This window comes from Chiloscyllium plagiosum, unplaced genomic scaffold (genome assembly GCF_037043375.1).
Source record: "Chiloscyllium plagiosum isolate Xiang-an unplaced genomic scaffold, Cpla_swu_hap1 HiC_scaffold_6, whole genome shotgun sequence".
Lineage (NCBI taxonomy): Eukaryota > Metazoa > Chordata > Chondrichthyes > Orectolobiformes > Hemiscylliidae > Chiloscyllium > Chiloscyllium plagiosum.
In genome coordinates, this window is record NW_028270144.1 from 92354778 (window position 1) to 92373508 (window position 18731).

The 18731-nt window shown below is 41.7% G+C and overlaps 1 protein-coding gene across 3 annotated transcripts in view; it reads left to right on the forward strand.

The window, feature by feature from the left end:
• The window catches only part of LOC122550775 (microtubule-associated tumor suppressor candidate 2-like), a 456058-nt gene that overhangs the window by 298898 nt on the left and 138429 nt on the right, over positions 1-18731 (forward strand). The gene's annotated exons all lie outside the window — the stretch shown is intronic.

An 18731-nucleotide genomic window follows, 5' to 3' on the forward strand; every position in this document is an offset into this window, starting at 1 on the left:
TGCAGCTTGTGTTATAAAATGTATCAGGTCTAGAAATGACCCGAGGGGAATTATAATCCTCCAGAATCTACTTTGAGCACTGATAAATTTCATTCATTGAATTAAAGTAAGTGACTGAAATATATCTGTATCTTAGTTGAGATATATTTAATAAATATACACTATGTAAATATTTCACCAAAATTGTATTTCCCAAATGTTATTTCATATGCAGTAATTTTTAAAAAATTTTAAAAGTCAACAATTGATCTTAGAATATCTGATCTAAATTGACGTTCTGTGCAGTACTGCATGTTGAGAGTAAACCTTCACTGTCACTAATGTTCAAGAGCACAAATGTCAAGAAAGACTTTAAAATTTCTTCTAGCACTGGAAAGTTTAATTGTCTGAAAGTCTTCCCCTGAGCCTCAGTAGAAATGTGAGTCATTGCAATTTGAGGCTGGAGTTAATGACCTGGAGTTTATGCCTCACTTTTCCATATAAGTGATTCAGAAGCTGGTGATAAAGCTCATGGTTCCAATGGTGTTGAGTATATCTGGTTACAGGTTCTACCTCCCTTATCTAGCACCTACTGGTCTTGCTGCCTCTGCATGTTTGAATCGAAATGCAATTATGTACAAAGGTCTGCTCTAGTCTGTCATAGTCATGTGACCTCTACTGTGTGGCCCATACCCTGGCGGAAGACATCTCAACAAAGTCCTCGTTTTGAACACATAGCTGTCTTATACAATTGTACCAATGTTCCAGCCTCCATAGAGACTGTTTCAGTTTCAGCTTTGGTCCATGTAAAGTCACTATTTGGGTCACAATGTCATGATATATACATAGCCAATCTGCACTAGCATTTATTTTGAAGTATAATTCTTTTATGGAATAATTCATACTGTACACGTTGCATCCTTCAGTAAGAAAGATTTAGTTTGCTCGCAGTTGGGTATGGGAACTGTTTCTCACAAAGGGAGAAATTCGAACACCTCAGTGCTGACCCTGTCACATGACTTTCTGCCTGACAAATTTTCTGGTCCAGCAAAGATCCGATCCCATGGCTACTGGATTGCAGAGGTACAACCTGTATTAACCAATTGATTGGTTTTCATGCTAATTCAGATTTTTGGACTGGCCCAGATTTTCATTCCCAGTGCAGATGTGTCAGCACAATGGCTCAGTGGTTAGCAATGCTGCCTCACAGTGCCAGGGACCTGGTTTCAACACCAGCCTTGGCTAACTACGTGTGTGGAGTTTGCACATTCTCCTTGTGTATATGTGGGTTTCCTCCGGGTGCTCTGGTTTCCTCCCAAAGTCAAAGGTGTGCACGTAAGGTGGATTGGCCATGCTAAATTGCTCTTAGTGTTCAGGGATGTGCAGACTAGGTAGATTAGCCGCAGGAATCTTTGTTTTATTCATGCAAGGGATGTGGGCATCATTGGCTTGACCAGCATTTATTACCCATTCCTGTCACCGCATTGCTGTGGGTCTGGAGTAACGTGTCGGCCAGACCAGGTAAGGATGGCAGCAGCCTTCCATAAAGGGACATTAGTTAACCAGATGGGTTTTTCCTGACAATCAGCAATGGTTTCATGGTCACCATTAGTCTCTTAATTCCAGGTTATTATTGAATTCGGGATTCAAATCCAAATTTCCAGAACATTACCTGGATCTCTGATAGTCTAGCAATAACACCATTAGCCCATCGCCTATAGGATAATAGGGTGAGATGCTGTTTGGAGGGTTGGTATACATTTGGTGGACTGGATAGTCTGCTTCCAGACTGTAGGAATTCTTCAATCTATGATTCTAGGTGTGCAGAATCAGGAAACAGTCCAGCTTGGTGTACATGCCTCTGGGGGCAAAACAAGCTGACTGGCTGGATTTTAATTCCAAGGTCCATTCATGTGAGCTGGAATCATGCCTACCACCCAGATTAAAAACGTGAGGCAGGGGTTTAAAATGCCGGTTATTATAAACCTTGATAAGTCTTCAAGCTGTCACTCCTCACATACTCTTCCCCTCTTCTGGCACACTCTCCAGCCCCATCCATTTCCTCATCAATCCCCCATAATCTCTCATACACTCAATGCCAACCCATGACCCTTCACCCACCCCATCACCTGTTATGGCTCCTTTAGTGCCAACTCATGTCAAACCATGACCTCTGTTCTCACAAACTTTCCCTTTATACTGACCATGCCAATTCACCCAGTACCTAACGTGGACAATCTTTATATGAGTGTGTTATATAAAAAGTCTAAAAGGATTAATACTAAGGAATGCCTTAAATGATGTCATACAGACCTGGCAGAAGAACAGCTGATCCTGAAGGAGTGAGACTATGTTTGGATCTTCCTCACAGTCTCAACAACAATGTCGATCAGATGCGTTCAACTTGTAATAGTTGCTTTCGCACAATGAACTACGTCTTGTTGAAAGTAAGAGCTTCCTTGCAACAGGCTACCAAGTGATTTTCCACTCCCAAGCTAAACCAAGCATGCTGTGTAGATCCCTACCTCAAAAGAGCAAGGTGGCAGCAAGCATACCTTATAGTGAGCTGCAATGCTAGTTGGTTCAGATTCGATTTCACTACCTCACACCACACAAAGTGGTAGAAGTCTGAAGATTTATTCAAACACAGCTGTAAAAATTCTACTGAAGCAGACAGACAGCACTAGGAAGATCTGAACATTTGAGACCCCTACAGAAGAGAACTTCATCAAGACAAAATCTACAAGCAATAATAAAAGCATTTCAGACTCAGTAAGAGTTTAGCAGGTGGAGAATGTTCAGGACTATATGAAGCCAGAGTACAAATCACTCAAGGCAGTTGTGTATTCCATTGGGTGCTGGTAGGAGCAGACCCCATGGTTCAGCTAAAGAGCAGCAGATAAAACTTACAAGAAAATGGTCCAGACTTAGAGAATGGAAAAGCAAAAAGTGAGGGAGCGTGCAGCTCATCATAATAAGTAGGTAACAGGAAACACAGCGACAGTAATGGAAATCAAAAGCCACATAAGCAATTCAAACCAAGGTTAAAGACCCATGGCTTTGCAGAGGCAGCACTGAAGCAGTAAAAGGGCATATTTGAAGCCTCAGCAGACAGGGATTGACAGGAGGAGAAAGTTGGAAGATGTTATAAAAGTCCCAGAAAAGCTAGAAGTCTCATTATTGAAACTACAGTAAAGGCAGGAAGCATTTATTGTTACTGCAGTCAGCTGGAACCATTCCAGGAAACTGAGAAAGAAATGTGGATTATTATTAGATCTGCAGACAGTGAGAGTTGGCCAGGTAAAGCCACAATTAAAGTAGGCATTGATATTAAAGCTGCAGGCAGTGATTGTTATTCAATAAAGCCATTGAGAAAAAGGCTGTAATTAGGAAATTCACATCCCCAGAGAGCCCGAAAATAGGCTGGAATCCTCCATTTAACCTGCAAAAGTTCATAACTCTCTCTTTTGGCCATAGAAGGCAGAAATTCATGATTTTGATCAAATTAATGTTGGAAAATGCTCCAGAATAGAGCAAATAACATTTTTGAAAGAACAAGATTTGGCAGATGAAGTCAGGAACCAAAGGAATTAAAAGATAATGTCATTAAAGATCTCTGTGTGTTAATGGAATTTATCAGAGATCAACTGATCAGCAATTTCAACAACGATTCTTTGTCCAATTTACTACAACCAAGTGAAGCTTGACTCTAGAGAAAGATATACAGGTAGTGACTGAAGTCGCATAGATCATTGCTAAGAGAAGAAAACCAACATTATCACAGAAGATCAGAATCCATTCAGATGTTAAGGTCGAAACCACATAGAGACATTTGAGAAACCAGGACAACAAGTGAAAGAGACAAAAGGTAACAGATACCCTTATCAGTGCTATGGAGCATGGAAACCTCACAAGCACAGACAGTGCCCAGCTACCTTAGTACAACAGGTCACCTTCAGAAAATGTGCCACATTAGCATTCAGTCACAGAAAGGCAAGAAGTTACATAGCTAATGAGGTAGCAGGGTCTACAGTAGAATAAAGGCCGACAGTACTCTCATGGAAATTAGGTGATCCAGGCATTGATTTTCAGCAAGTCAATGGACATTTTATTAATTTTAAATTTGATATAGTGGTGTCATTATATTATATCAGATTATGTACCGTAGTTGTTGAAACACTGTCTTCCACTGACAACATGTTCTAGTAAGTATATCACATAAGATTAAGAGTATTCTACAAACAACTCTGCAACTTAGGGGTTGACGAATAGTAGATAACCTATACACACTTAGCAATAAAGTACTCATACTCTTGACCACAATGACTTCAAGTGGTGGAATGAGTCAAATTGTTTAAAGTTAACAAATAACTGTCCAGAAACACCCAGTGACGGCATAAACGAACTTGCTTTACAGGCTCAGCAGCTCTGATAGTGTCTATTGAGAGAAAGAGTTAACATTTTGTGTCTGGTGACCCTCCTTCAGAAGAGACTATTTCATCAGGCTCCCTACACTCATGGTGAGACCAAACAAAAATCAGAAACCAATGAGATTAGTTATGTTGAAAAGAAATTTGCTTCATTCTAGAAGGAACCTTGCAATTTTACTGGATTGGTCAAAATGTTTTCCGCTGCTTTCAACACTGAAGAGAGTTCAGATTGCAAGGATCAGGGATCTTGCCCAGTTTGGCCAATGGGCTGAGGATTGATAGATGAGTTTAATTTGGATAAATGTGTGGTATTGCATTTCAGTAAGATCAACAAGGGCAGGGTTTAAACAGTTAATACAGGTCGGGCCCTAGGTAGTGTTATCGAACAGAAAGACCGAGGGATTCAGGTACATAGCTCTTTGAAAGTTGTATCACAGGTAGACAGGGTGGTTAAAGAAGGCTTTTGGCACACTTTCCTTCATTGCTCAAACTATTGAGTGTAGGAGCTGGGATGTCATGTTGAGGTTATACAAGACGTTAATGAGGCCATTTTTGGAATACTATGTGCAGTTCTCATCAGCCTGCTATAGGAAGGATATTATTAAATTGGAGAAGGTTCAGAAATATTTACCAGGATACTGCTGGGACTGAAGGGTTTGAGTTATAATGTTAGATTTGATAGGCTGAAACTTTTTTCACTGGTGCATAGGAGGTTGAAGGGTGACCATATAGAGGTTTATAAGATCATGAGGAGTATTGATAAGGTGAATGTAAAGGTCTTTTCCCTTGGGTTGGGGAGTTCAAAACTAGGGAGCATATTTTTACAGTGAAAAGAGAAAGATCTTAAAAGGGACCTGAGAGGCAACTCTTTCACACACCAGGAGGTTTGTATGTGGAATGAACTGTCAGAGGAAGTGTCAGATGCTAGTACAGTTACAGTATTTAAAAGGCATTTGGACAGGTATATGAACAGGTTTAAAGGAACATGAGCCAAACTCAGGCAAGTGGGACTACTTTAGTTTGGGGAACTTGGTTGGTGTGGGTGAGTTGTACAGAAGGGTCTGTCTCTGAGCTGTCTGACTCCATCAGTGAGGTTCACTGCAAACAGGAGCAACCAATCAACTGAGGAACAATTGACCCTACCTGAGCTCACTTCTTCATCTTCGCTTAGGTGCATTTTCATCTGAGTGCAACACAGCTTGATGGACAAATATAACAACTTTACTGATTTTAGTCTGATGTCAGATGCTGAGATGATTTGGAAAACACAACTTTTAACTCGAGAACTTAATTTCCTTAATTTGCCAGTAGAGCTGTAACACTGGCATTTACCCAACAATGTGGAAAATTGCCCAGTATGTCTTGTACACGGAAAGGTTTCCCTAATAACCATCTGCGTCCTGATTTGGAACAATATTGCCATTCCTTTACCGTTGCTGGATCATATTCCTTGAATTCTGTTCCTATGAGATCCATGCATATACCTGCACCCCAAAAACTACAGCAATTCTAGAAGACAGCTAACTACCACCTTCTCAAGAGCATTTACTGATGAACGGTAGATTTTTATCTTGCCATGATGCTCATACCCCTGGAGCGAATAAAAACCCACTATGATTTCCATGAGTACATCATTGCCTACATCTTTATCACCTTTGTTGCTGAATTCTGTGATTTCTGACTTCCAACTTTCATTATTCTTGTCCTTTCTGGCATTTCATTTTCAATAACTATCAGATTCTCAATACACAGCAACACTTAGGTGATACTGTACTAAATATTGTATTTAGAGTTATCAAGTCAAAGAGATCTACAGCTTAGAAATAGACCCTTCGGTCCAACCCGTCCAGATATCCCAATCCTATCTAGTCCCACCTGCCAGCACCCGGCCCATGTCTCTCCAAATCCTTCCTATTCATATACCCATCCAAATGCCTTTTAAATGTTGCAATTTTACCAGCCTCCACCACTTCCTCAGGCAGCTCATTCCATACACGTACCACCCTCTGCGTGAAAAAGTTGGCCCTTAGATCTCTCTTATATCTTTCCCCTCTCACCCTAAACCTATGCCCTCTAGTTCTGACTCCCCCACCCCAGGGAAAACACTTTGTCTAATTATCCTATCCATGCCCCTCATGATTTTATAAACCTCTATAAGGTCACCCCTCAGCTCCAGGGAAAACAGCCCCAACCTGTTCAGCCTCTTCCTATACCTCAAATCCTCCAACCCTGGCAACATCCTTGCGAATCTTTTCTGAACCCTTTCAAGTTTCACAACATCTTTCCGATAGGAAGGAGACAAGAATTGCATGCAATATTCCAACAGTGGCCTGACCAATGTCCTGTACAGCTGCAACATGACCTCCCAACTCCTGTACTCAATACTCTGACCAATAAAGGAAAGCATACCAAACGCCTTCTTCACTATCCTATCTACCTGCGACTCCACTTTCAAGGAGCTATGAACCTGCACTCCAAGGTCTCTTTGTTCAGCAACACTCCCTAGGACCTTACCATTAACTGTATATGTCCTGCTAAGATTTGCTTTCCCAAAATGTAACACCTCTCATTTATCTGAATTAAACTCCATCTGCCACCCCTCAGCCCATTGGCCCATTGGACCATCTGATCAAGATCCTGTTGTAATCTGATGTAACCTTCTTCGCTGTCCATTACAGCTCCAATTTTGGTGTCATCTGCAAACTTACTAACTCTTATGCCCGCATCCAAATCATTTATGTAAATGACAAAAAGTAGAGAACCCAGCACCGATCCTTGTGGCGCACCACTGGTCACAGGCCTCCAATCTGAAAAACAACCCTCCACCACCACCCTCTGTCTTCTACCTTTGAGCCAGTTCTGTATCCACATGGCTAGTTCTCCCTGTATTCTGTGAGATCTAAACTTGCTAACCAGTCTCCCATGGGGAACCTTGTCGAGCGTCTTACTGAAGTCCATATAGAGCACATCTACCGCTCTGCCCTCATCGATCCTCTGTGTTACTTCTTCAAAAAACTCAATCAAGTTTCCCATGCACAAAGCCATGTTGACTATCCCTAATCAGGCCTTGCCTTTTCAAATACATGTACTTCCCGTCCTTCAGAATTCCCTCCAATAACTTGCCCACCACTGACGTCAGGCTCACTGGTCCATAGTTCCCTGGATTGTCCTTACCACCCTTCTTAAAGAGTGGCACCACATTAGCCAACCTGCAATCTTCCGGCACCTTATCTGTGACTATCGAGGATACAAATATTTCAGCAAGAGGCACAGCAATCTCTTCTCTAGCTTCCCACAGAGTTCTAGGATATACCTGGTCAAGTCCTGGGGATTTATCCACCTTTCTGTGTTTCAAGACATCCAGCACTTCCTCCTATGCAATATGGACATTTTTCAAGGTGTCACCATCTATTTCCCTACATTCTATATCTTTCATGTCCTTTTCCGCAGTAAATACTGATACAAAATATTCGTTTAGTATCTCCCCCATTTTCTGCAGCTCCACACGAAGGCCACCTTGCTGATCTTTGGGGGGCCCTATTCTCTCCCTAGTTACCCTTTTTGTCTTAATGTACTTGTAAAAACCCTTTGGATTATTCTTAATTCTATTTGCCAAAGCTATCTCATGTTCCCTTTTTGCCTCCCGGATTTCCCTCTTAAGTATACTCCTACTGCCTTTATACTCTTCTAAGGATTCACTCCATCTATCCTGTCTATACCTGACATATGCTTCTCTCCTTTTCTTAACCAAACCCTCAATTTCTTTCGTCATCCAGCATTCCCTATACCTACCAGCCTTCCCTTTCACCCTGACAGGAATATATTTTCTCTGGATTCTCGTTATCTCATTTCTGAAGGCTTTCCATTTTCCAGCCGTCCCTTTACCTGCGAACATCTGCACCCAATCAACTTTTGAAAGTTCTTGCCTAATACCATCAAAATTGGCCTTTCTCCAGTTTAGAACTTCAACTTTTCAATCTGGTCTCACCTTTTCCATCACTATTTTAAATCTAATAGAATTATGGTCGCTGTCCCCAAAGTGCTCCCCCACTGATACCTCAGTCACCTGCCCTGCTTTATTTCCCAAGAGTAGGTCAAGTTTTGCATCTTCTCTAGTAGGTACATCCACATACTGAATCAGAAAATTGTCTTGTACACACTTAACAAATTCCTCTTCATCTAAACACATAACATTATGGCAGTCCCAGTCAATGTTCGGAAAGTTAAAATCTCCGACCATAACCACCCTGTTATTCTTACAGATAGCTGAAATCTCCTTACAAGTTTGTTTCTCAATTTCCCTTTGACTATTGGGGCGTCTATAATACAATCCCAATAAGGTGATCAGGCCTTTCTTATTTCTCAGTTCCACCCAAATAACTTCCCTGGATGTATTTCTGGGAATATCCTCCTTCAGTACAGCTGTAATGCTATCCCTTATCAAAAATGCCACTCCCCCTCCTCTTTTGCCTCCCTTTCTGTCCTTTCTGTAGCATTTGTATCCTGGAACATTAAGCTGCCAGTCCTGCCCATCCTTGAGCCATGTTTCTGTAATTGCTATGATATCCCAGTCCCATGTTCCTAACCATGCCCTGAGTCCATCTGCCTTTCCTGTTAGGCCCCTTGCATTGAAATAAATGCAGTTTAATTTATTAGTCTTACCTTGTCCCTGCCTGCCCTGGCTGTTTGACTCGCTTCTGTTCTCAACTGTATCAGTCTCAGATTGATCTCTTTCCTCACTATCTCCCTGGGTCCCCCCTCCGCCCCACCTTACTAGTTTAAATTCTTCCGAGCAGCTCTCGCTAATCTCCCTGCCAGAATATTAGTCCCCTTCCAATGAATCTCAACCTTTTCCCTTCCAATGTCATTGGTTCCAATGTGGACAATGACCTCTTGCTGGCCCCTCTCCCCTGTGAGAACATTCTTCAACCTCTCTGAGACATCCTTGATCCTGGCGAAGCGACACACCATTCTGAGTTTTTTGCTGCTGGCCACAGAAACGTCTGTCTGTACCTCGGACTAGAGAATCCCCTAACACAATTGATCTCTGGAACCTGACATACCCCTCATTGCATAAGAGCCAGTCTCAATACAAGAAACTTGGCTGTTCGTGCTATGTTCCCCTGTGAATCAATCACCCCCTACATTTTCCAAAACAGCATACTTGTTTGAAATAGGGATAGCCACAGAAAGCTCCTGCACTAGCTGCCTATGTCTCTCACTTTTCCTGGAGTCAACCCATCTATGTGACTGTATCTGAGACTGTCCCCTCTTCCTATAGCTGCCATCCATCACATAGAACATAGAACATAGAACAATACAGCACAGAACAGGCCTTTCAGCCCACGATGTTGTGCTGAACATTTGTCCTAGCTTAAGCATCCATCTATGTACCTATCCAATTGCCGCTTAAAGGTCACCAATGATTCTGACTCTGCCACTCCCACAGGCAGTGCATTCCATGCCACCACCACTCTCTGGGTAAAGAACCTACCCCTGACATCCCCCCTATACCTTCCACCCTTCACCTTAAATTTATGTCCCCTTGTAACACTCTGTTGTACCTGGGGAAAAAGTTTCTGACTGTCTACTCTATCTATTCCTCTGATCATCTTATAAATCTCTATCAAGTCGCCCCTAATCCTTCGCCGTTCCAATGAGAAAAGGCCTAGCACTCTCAACCTATCCTCGTACGACGTATTCTCCATTCCAGGCAACATCCTGGTAATTCTTCTCTGCACCCTCTCCAAAGCTTCCACATCTTTCCTAAAGTGAGGCGACCAGAACTGCACACAGTACTCCAAATGTGGCCTAACCAAGGTCCTGTACAGCTGCAACATCACTTCACGACTCTTGAATTCAATCCCTCTGTTAATGAACGCTAATACACCATAGGCCTTCTTACAAGCTCTATCCACCTGAGTGGCAACTTTCAAAGATCTATGAACATAGACCTCAAGATCCTTCTGCTCCTCCACCTTACTAAGAACCCTACCGTTAACCCTGTATTCCGCATTCTTATTTGTCCTTCCAAAATGGACAACCTCACACTTGACAGGGTTGAACTCCATCTGCCACTCCTCAGTCCATTTCTGCATCATATCTAAGTCCCTTTGCAGCCGACAACAGCCCTCCTCGCTATCCACAACTCCACCAATCTTCGTATCATCTGCAAATTTACTGACCCACCCTTTGACTCCCTCTTCCAAGTCATTAATAAAAATTACAAACAGCAGAGGACCCAGAACTGATCTCTGCGGAACTCCACTTGTAACTGGGCTCCAGGCTGAATATTTACCATCTACCACCACTCTCTGACTTTGACCGGTTAGCCAGTTTTCTATCCAACTGGCCAAATTTCCCTCTATCCCATGCCTCCTGACTTTCCGCATAAGCCTACCATGGGGAACCTTATCAAATGCCTTACTAAAATCCATGTACACTACATCCACTGCCCTACCCTCATGCTTGGTCACCTCCTCAAAGAATTCAATAAGACTTGTAAGGCAAGACATACCCCTCACAAATCCGTGCTGGCTGTCCCTAATCAAGCAGTGTCTTTCCAGATACTCATAAATCCTATCCCTCAGTACCCTTTCCATTACTTTGCCTACCACCGAAGTAAGACTAACTGGCCTGTAATTCCCAGGGTTATCCCTATTCCCTTTTTGAACAGGGGCACAACATTCGCCACTCTCCAGTCCCCTGGTACCACCCCTGTTGACATACTGTTGCTGTTGCAAATTCTTCTTTGCCTCTAACTGTGTCTCCAACCGATCCATTTGATCTGATAGGATTCGCAACCAAGAGCATTTATTGCAGATATAATCCGCAGTAACCCTTAAACTCTCTTTAAACTCCCACATCTGACAAGAAGCGCATATCACACTACTAAAGGCCATTTTTGCTCCTTCACCAGACCCAGAAAATAACACCGTCTTATTCCTCTACAAAACACTGCCCCAGGTTAAATTAATAGTTATGGCTTATATTTAAGTTTAATCAAGAGTCATATCTCAAAAAACATATAATCAAGAAAGATCCCACTCTACTCACTACTGCAGACTTTCTGTAGGTCACACTTAAAACAATTCACTTATCTGATTCTGTTCTGTGAACTTTGCCCAAACATTTCCTCCAAGATCAGTTGTGAATTTTACTGTTTGTTAATTTTTGCCCAGACGTACTCCGATGTCCGGCGATGCATGAATTCAAACAGCAAAGGCAGTAACTGTGCAGGTACACTGTAGTGTCAGATTCTTTCTCTCTCTCTCTCCTGCACTGATTTCACCATATGCTGCCTTTGTCTGTTCTTCTTCCTTTTAAAACTGCTGTTGTTTTGACTTTTTTTTCCCAAAGTTCCAAAACAATGCAACAACATATAAAACAGTAAGTGCTGCTCCTGGAATTTGAGGAAATCACCTCCAGCACCTAAAATACCTCAAAAAAAAAAGGAGCAGCTGTTACAGCCAGAAATTTTTTCCATCCTCCATTTTGGATTACCCAGCCTTTAGATGGATCAGTTTTTGTCCAATGTGTGCAGGAGGGATTCCTGACACAATTTGCAGATAAGCCAATAAGGGTTGAGGCCACATTAGATTTGGTACTGGGTAATGAACCTGGCCAGGTGTTGGATTTGGAAACAGGTGAGCATTTTGGTGATAGTAACCACAATTCAGTTATGTTTACTTTAGTGATGGAAAGGGGTAGGTATATATCGCAGGGCAAGAGTTATAGCTGAGGAAAAGGCAATTATGATGCGATTATGCAAGATTTAGAATGCATAGGATGGGGAAGGAAACTGCAGCAAATGGGCGCAATTGAAATGTCAAATTTATTCAAGGATCAGCTACTGCGGGTCCTTAATAAATATGTACCTGTCAGGCAGGGAAGAAATTGTCAAGCGCAGGAGCCGTTGTTTATTAAGGAAGTTGAATCTCTTTTCAAGAGGAAGGAGAAGGCTTATGTTAGGATGAGATGTGATGGCTCAGATAGGGCACTTGAGAGTTACAAGTTAGCCAGGAAAGACCTAAAAAGAGAGCTAAGAAGAGTCAGGAGGGGACATGAGAAGTCATTGGTGGAGAGGATCAAGGAAAGCCCTAGGCTTTCTATAGCTATATCGGGAATGAAAGAAAGACTAGAGTAACATTAGGGCCAATCAAGCATAGTAGTGGGAAGTTGTGAGTGAAGTCCGAAGAGATAGGGGAAGTGCTAAATGAATAATTTTCATCAGTATTCACAATGTGGTCGAGGAGAATACTGGGATTGAGGCTACCAGACTAGATGGGATTGAGGTGCATAAGGAGGAGGTGTTAGCAATTCTAGAAAGTGTAAAAATAGATAAATCCCCTGGGCCAGATAGGATTTATCCGAGGATTCTCTGGGAAGCCAGGGAGGAGATTGCTGAGCCTTTGGCTTTGATCTTTATGTCGTCATTGTCTGCAGGAATAGTGCCAGAAGACTGGAGGATAGCAAATGTTCCCTTGTTCAAGAAGGGGAGCAGAGACAGCCCTGGTAATTATAAACCAGTGAGCCTTACTTCGGTTGTGGGTAAAGTGTTGGCAAGTGTTTTAAGAGATAGGATTTATAATCATCTGGAGATGAATAAGTTGATTGGGGTAGTCAACATGGTTTTGTGAAGAGTCATGCCTCACAAACCTTATTGAGTTCTTTGAGAAGTGTGACCAACAGGTGGATGAGGGAAAAGTGGTTGATGTGGTCTATATGGATTTCATTAGGTGTTTGATAAGGTTCCCCATGGTGGGCTGCTGCACAAAATACAGAAGCATGGGATCGAGGATGATTTAGCAGTTTGGATAAGAAATTCCTGATGAAGGGCTTTTACCCGAAACGTCGATTTTCCTGCTCCTCAGATGTTGCCTGAACTGCTGTGCTTTTCCAGCACCACTCTGATATGGAGGGAAGGTCTTACAAGGAAAGGCAGAGGGACTTGAGGCTGTTTCAATTAGAGAGGAGAAGGTTGAGAGGTGACTTAATTGAGACATATAAGATAATCAGAAGTTTAGATAAGTGTTTTCCTTGGATGGTGATGGCTAGCACAAGGCAACATAGCTTTAAATTGAGGAATGATAGATATAGGATAGATGTCAGAGATAGTTTCTTTACTCAGCGAGTAGCAGGGGCATGGAGTGCACTGCCTGCAACTATAGTAGACTCGCCAACTTTAAGGGCATTTAAATGGTCATTGGATAGGCATATGGAGGAGAATGTAGTAGTGTAGGTTAGATGGGCTTCAGTTTGGTTTCACAGGTTGGCACAACATTGAGGGCTGAAGGGCCTGTACTCACTGTAATGTTCTATGTTATAGATTTATTCTCTCACCCATCACCGATAAACAAGAAAAATCTTTATTTGACTAGCTCTCTTAATGTTGGAAGATACCTCAAACTACTTCACAGGAGCTTTGGGTCTGGACACAAATTCACGGTCACAATTTGTAGAGGAGTGAACTGAAACTTCATTATGCTCCTACTCTGGTTTTCTATGTTTTGTTCAGTTTCTTGCTGGCAGATTTGCTGTGGGATTTAAAAAAAGCTTTTAAGCACAGAATTATTATGAAATAAAATTGGGTAAATTATGTTGACATAAATAAGAAATGGTGTGATCTTTGGGAAATCTATGATTGTAAGCGGCTGAGGTAAAACAATTTTATGAAATCCATATTGATTTACAATTATAATTTGCCCTTACATGTTTGTAATAAATATCCCATGTTTGTCTCCTGTTACCAAGTCTGCTGTGAAATATATCTCTTCATCCCAATACGCTATCTTGAAACAAATTAAAACAAACGCTTCCAGAGCAATTGTTAAAATCATTCCTGTTTGAAGTGCTAAATCAGTGGTCCATGACAAGGGAATGTAATTAGCTGCTTTATTATTTACTCTATTGCTTTTACATCTGTTTGCATTTGGAGAGAAAGCGGCACAAGCATTATCTTTTGATACCAACAGTATCAAGGGATATCTCAATCGTTAAAGTAAATGGTTCACTTGTACTTTTAGTGCTGATAACATCATCATTCTGCAGGTTACTTCAAAGATAAGATTTATTAAACCTTAACACTACATTACAAATCAACTATCTAACTTAGGCTGGACATATTCCGATATCGGTGGAATTGATGTTACCCAGGGTCTCTTCAATTTTTAATTCTGGCTTCCAAAGTTTAACATCCCAACACTTGAAGAAAACAAATAAAACAACACTCATACTACATTCACTGTTCATAAAATTAAGCAACAATTACAATTGATATAATCCAAAGCGTTATAAAATCCTTGGACAGCCCTCCGAAATCAATTCAGCAAGGAGACAAACTCTGCCTCAGGTCGGACAGATCTATTTAAACTATATTTGAAAAGTCGACATTAGTGTTCAGTAAACCAGCCTCAGCTTAGGATCGGTCCCTTCGGTGAGCTTGCTTGCTACCGTTGTGCATTCTACAGTCTTTGTCACATTTATCAATCAGATTTTCCAAGCACTGAGTGAACTATTTATCTTTTAAAATCTCCAGATTGCTTTTAAAAACTTGCCACAGATTGATAACAAACCTGGCGGAATTTCAGGCATTCTGGGAGGTTTCCCAATTGTTGTGGAAGATCTGCAGTAACCTTCAGCAAACATGTGATTAGTCATGACTGTGCTCTTCACTGGGCATAAATAGCACAGTGTAGGTGGGGCTAAAAGGAAAGAGTGAAACACGTAGGGCCAAATCTTACCTTCTTTGGCTAAATGTTAGTATCATTGAGACACATGGACAGTTTCACACCTCAAGGCTGAGTAAGATTTCTTGCCACAGTTTATCAAACTTATCTCATTTATTACCTACCCTGCCCTTATGGCACCACTCTCTAATTCTAGCCCCGTTCTACCTGTTGCTGTACCCGGCACAACTCTCTATTGCCAAGATATCTTGAAATCGACTGACAGATCTGGCTCGAGTGCCATTCTTAAAAAACTGTCTTGTGCCCAGAAAAGTGCTGTCTTGAATCACCCACATCTTTCTCTGATACCTCACACTCTCTCTCTCTCTACACGTGTATCCGTATTCAACCAAGCCTCATGCTCTACCACTCTCACTATTTCCTGAAGTGATATTTGCCCTGGGCAAGGCAGATTGGGGGAAATCTGCACCTCATTTATGGGCAGTGATGTGGAGATCCTGGTGGAAAGGGTGATGCATAGGCAGGACGTCTTCTTCCCCCAGGGGCCAGGAGTGGCTCCAGGCCATGTCAGCCTGTTTTGAGGTTTCCACCCAAGTCAGTGCTGTCTCAACCTCATGGAAAAATGCACAGCCCTGCAGGGAGAATGTCAGCGTCCTTCTTCACACTGCCCACCATCTTTCTCTGATACCTCACACTCACTCTATCTCTACAATTGTACCCGTATCCCACCAAGCCTCATGCTCTACCATTCTCATTATTTCCTGCAGTATCTTCCCTCACTCAGTCACTTAATCCGAAGCAGAAAGGGTTTCCTCCCTTTTGTACCTGCAGTGATGAGGTGAGACTCAAGCTCCTTTGTTATCGATTCTGTTCAAGCATATGCAATAGGAACTGAACAGTTCCACTGAACAACTAAACAGACCTTTACATAGAGTCAAGGAAAGAGAAATCATGGCAGTGTCTTCCTGCTCACAAATACTACAGGCATTCAAAGTGTCACTAATATAAAGCAACATGGCTTCCTGACTTAGAAATAAATGGCATTCTTTAATCACCAGTGAGTTGAAATCCTGATGTTGATTACCTTCCAGCATGATAGAAATACCTTCATCAAATGAACTGCAATTCTTTCAGGAGATTGTCTTCTCTATGACCCGAGGATAGAAAATTATCGAGTCATACAGCATAGAAACAGGCCCTTTGGCCCACCATGTCCGTGATGACCAACAAACACCTAAACTATACCAATTCCATTTACTTGTACATGGGCCTACTGCGTCCTGGCATTTTAAGTGTTCATCTGGATGCTTCTTAAATATTGAGAGAGTACCTGTCTCCATCACTCTCTGCAGCAGTGTGTTCCATATTTTTACCATCCTCTGGGTGGAAAATCGTTCATGACATCCTCACTAAACCACTTACTCATCACCTTAAACTTGTGCTGTCTGTACTTAGATACATCTTCGATGAGGAAAAGATTCTCATGATCTATCTTATCGATGCCTCTCATAATTTTGTATACCTCAATCAGCTCCCCCTTCAGCCTCCTCTGCTCCAAGGATGCGAACCCAGACTATTCAGTCTCTCCTAATAACTGAGACTTATCAACCAGGCAACATTGTGGTGAAGCAAAAACAGAAGTTCTGGAAAAGCTCAGCAGGTCTGGCAGCATCTGTGAAGAGAAATCAAAGTTAACGTTTCAAGTGTGGGGTGATTCTTCCTCAGAACCAGCCCTGAAATATTAACTCTTGATTTCTCTTCACAGATGCTGCCACACCTGCTGAGCTTTTCCAGCCACTTCTGTTTTTATTTCTGATTTGCAGCATCCGCAGTTCTCTCGGTTTTTAACATCCTGGTGAATCTCCTTTGCAACCCTCTCCCATGCAGTGACATCCTCCCGATGGTGTGGTGATCAGACCTGCACACAGTATTACATCTGTTGCCTAACCAATGTTTTATAAAGTTGTAAAAAGACTTCCTTGCTCTTATATTCTTTGCGTTAGCTAATGAAGACAAGCCTTCCTTATGCCGCCTCCTTCAGCACTCTGTGTACTTGTGCTAATATCTTCAGGGATCTATGTGTTTGTAAACCAAGGTCCCTTTGTTCTTCAGTACACCCTGAGGATCTATTATTCATTGTGTGTACCCTTCCCTTAATAGAGTTCCCTATCTTTGTCTTTTCAGTAGCATCCACCTCCATAGTAAGATAAAAGTTCAAATACCTAAGGAATGTGATTTAGAGAGTTACTCTGAAGATTGTAAATGCTATTGGATTCACAATATTTGCATCCAGAATATCAGGCATTAGAATTGGTCGATTCATCCATGTTTGCAACATTGTGATAATGGACAGAAGCACAAAAGGAAAATACAGGGAGACAATTGCAGTACAGAAGTTCTCCAGCTGGCACTAAATTCCATGGCCATGTAATTGCAAAGTATTAGGAGCCTCGTTTAAAGTGAACTTTGATTTTATAGGGAAAAGATACTGTGTGTTCATTCAATTACAATGCAAATGAATGTGAATCCTCTTTTAGGAAAATTACTTTGTGTTTAAAGTACATGTTGGAGCAATAATCCTGTATAATCAAACCTATAAGAAGCAGTGGAGCACATCAAATAGATTAATGGAAATCAGTGCTTCTGGTCATATATAATTAAAATGGGGAAATTACACTACACAACAATGAATACCTTCACTGTTTTCATTGAAGAAAGTAACATAATTATCTTGAATTTCCTAATGTCTCTGCTAAATTTGTGGCAAAGAAATTTAATGGAACATATCTATTTGGGTGTTAGCTGATTATCTCACATTCACCGTAATTGTTACACTGTCTCGACTTCCCTGTTTTCTTTAGCATTTTCTGACCAGCAGGTGACAGTGTGATCTGATCCCAGGTCACCACAAGCTGACTGGTGTGAGGTGTACATGAATAACCCACAGTTAACCCTTACTTCCATTTGCATTTCTCCGAATAGTGGCGAAGCATCTATGCAGTTAATTCTGGAATAGTGCATCTGATATTAGAAAAGTGCCTGTATGTGAGATTGTTGAATTAACTGCACTTTATTCTCCAAATAACCTCTCGTAGAATCACAACCATTTTCACATGGTATCATACCATTGGCTTCAAATCAGAACAACACTCGGTGCTTTGTGTTTGTGAGTCTGAATCGGTTTTTGAATTCAGCCCAGTTGTACTCTGGGAACAAAATTGGGTTTCCAATCTTCCCAACATTGTGTTTGTTGGTGTCCAGATTAAAAATGTCAATGTCCATTATTATGAATTAAGTTACTATTTTCCTATTATTCCTTAAGTTTCTGCTGCTGTTTGCAAAAGTGAGTGGACCAGCCCCTTCCTTTCTTTGCTGGAATTTAAGAAGTTTACCTTTCCTGGTGTGTTCTGAGTAGAAATGGAGGTGGAGGTGAGGACTGGCCCAGATACAAGGCAGGAATCCTGGAAGTCATTTTAACTGCACAACCTGTGGATGATATCACCAATTGGCTCTTGGCACTGGTGATTGACAGGCTTCGCTCCAATCAGACCAGAAGCAGGGCCAAGTCAGTTCACAGCTGATTGGTGAGGCTGGTAGAGAATAGTGGTTGAGAGACTGGAGGCCTGAGTTCAGA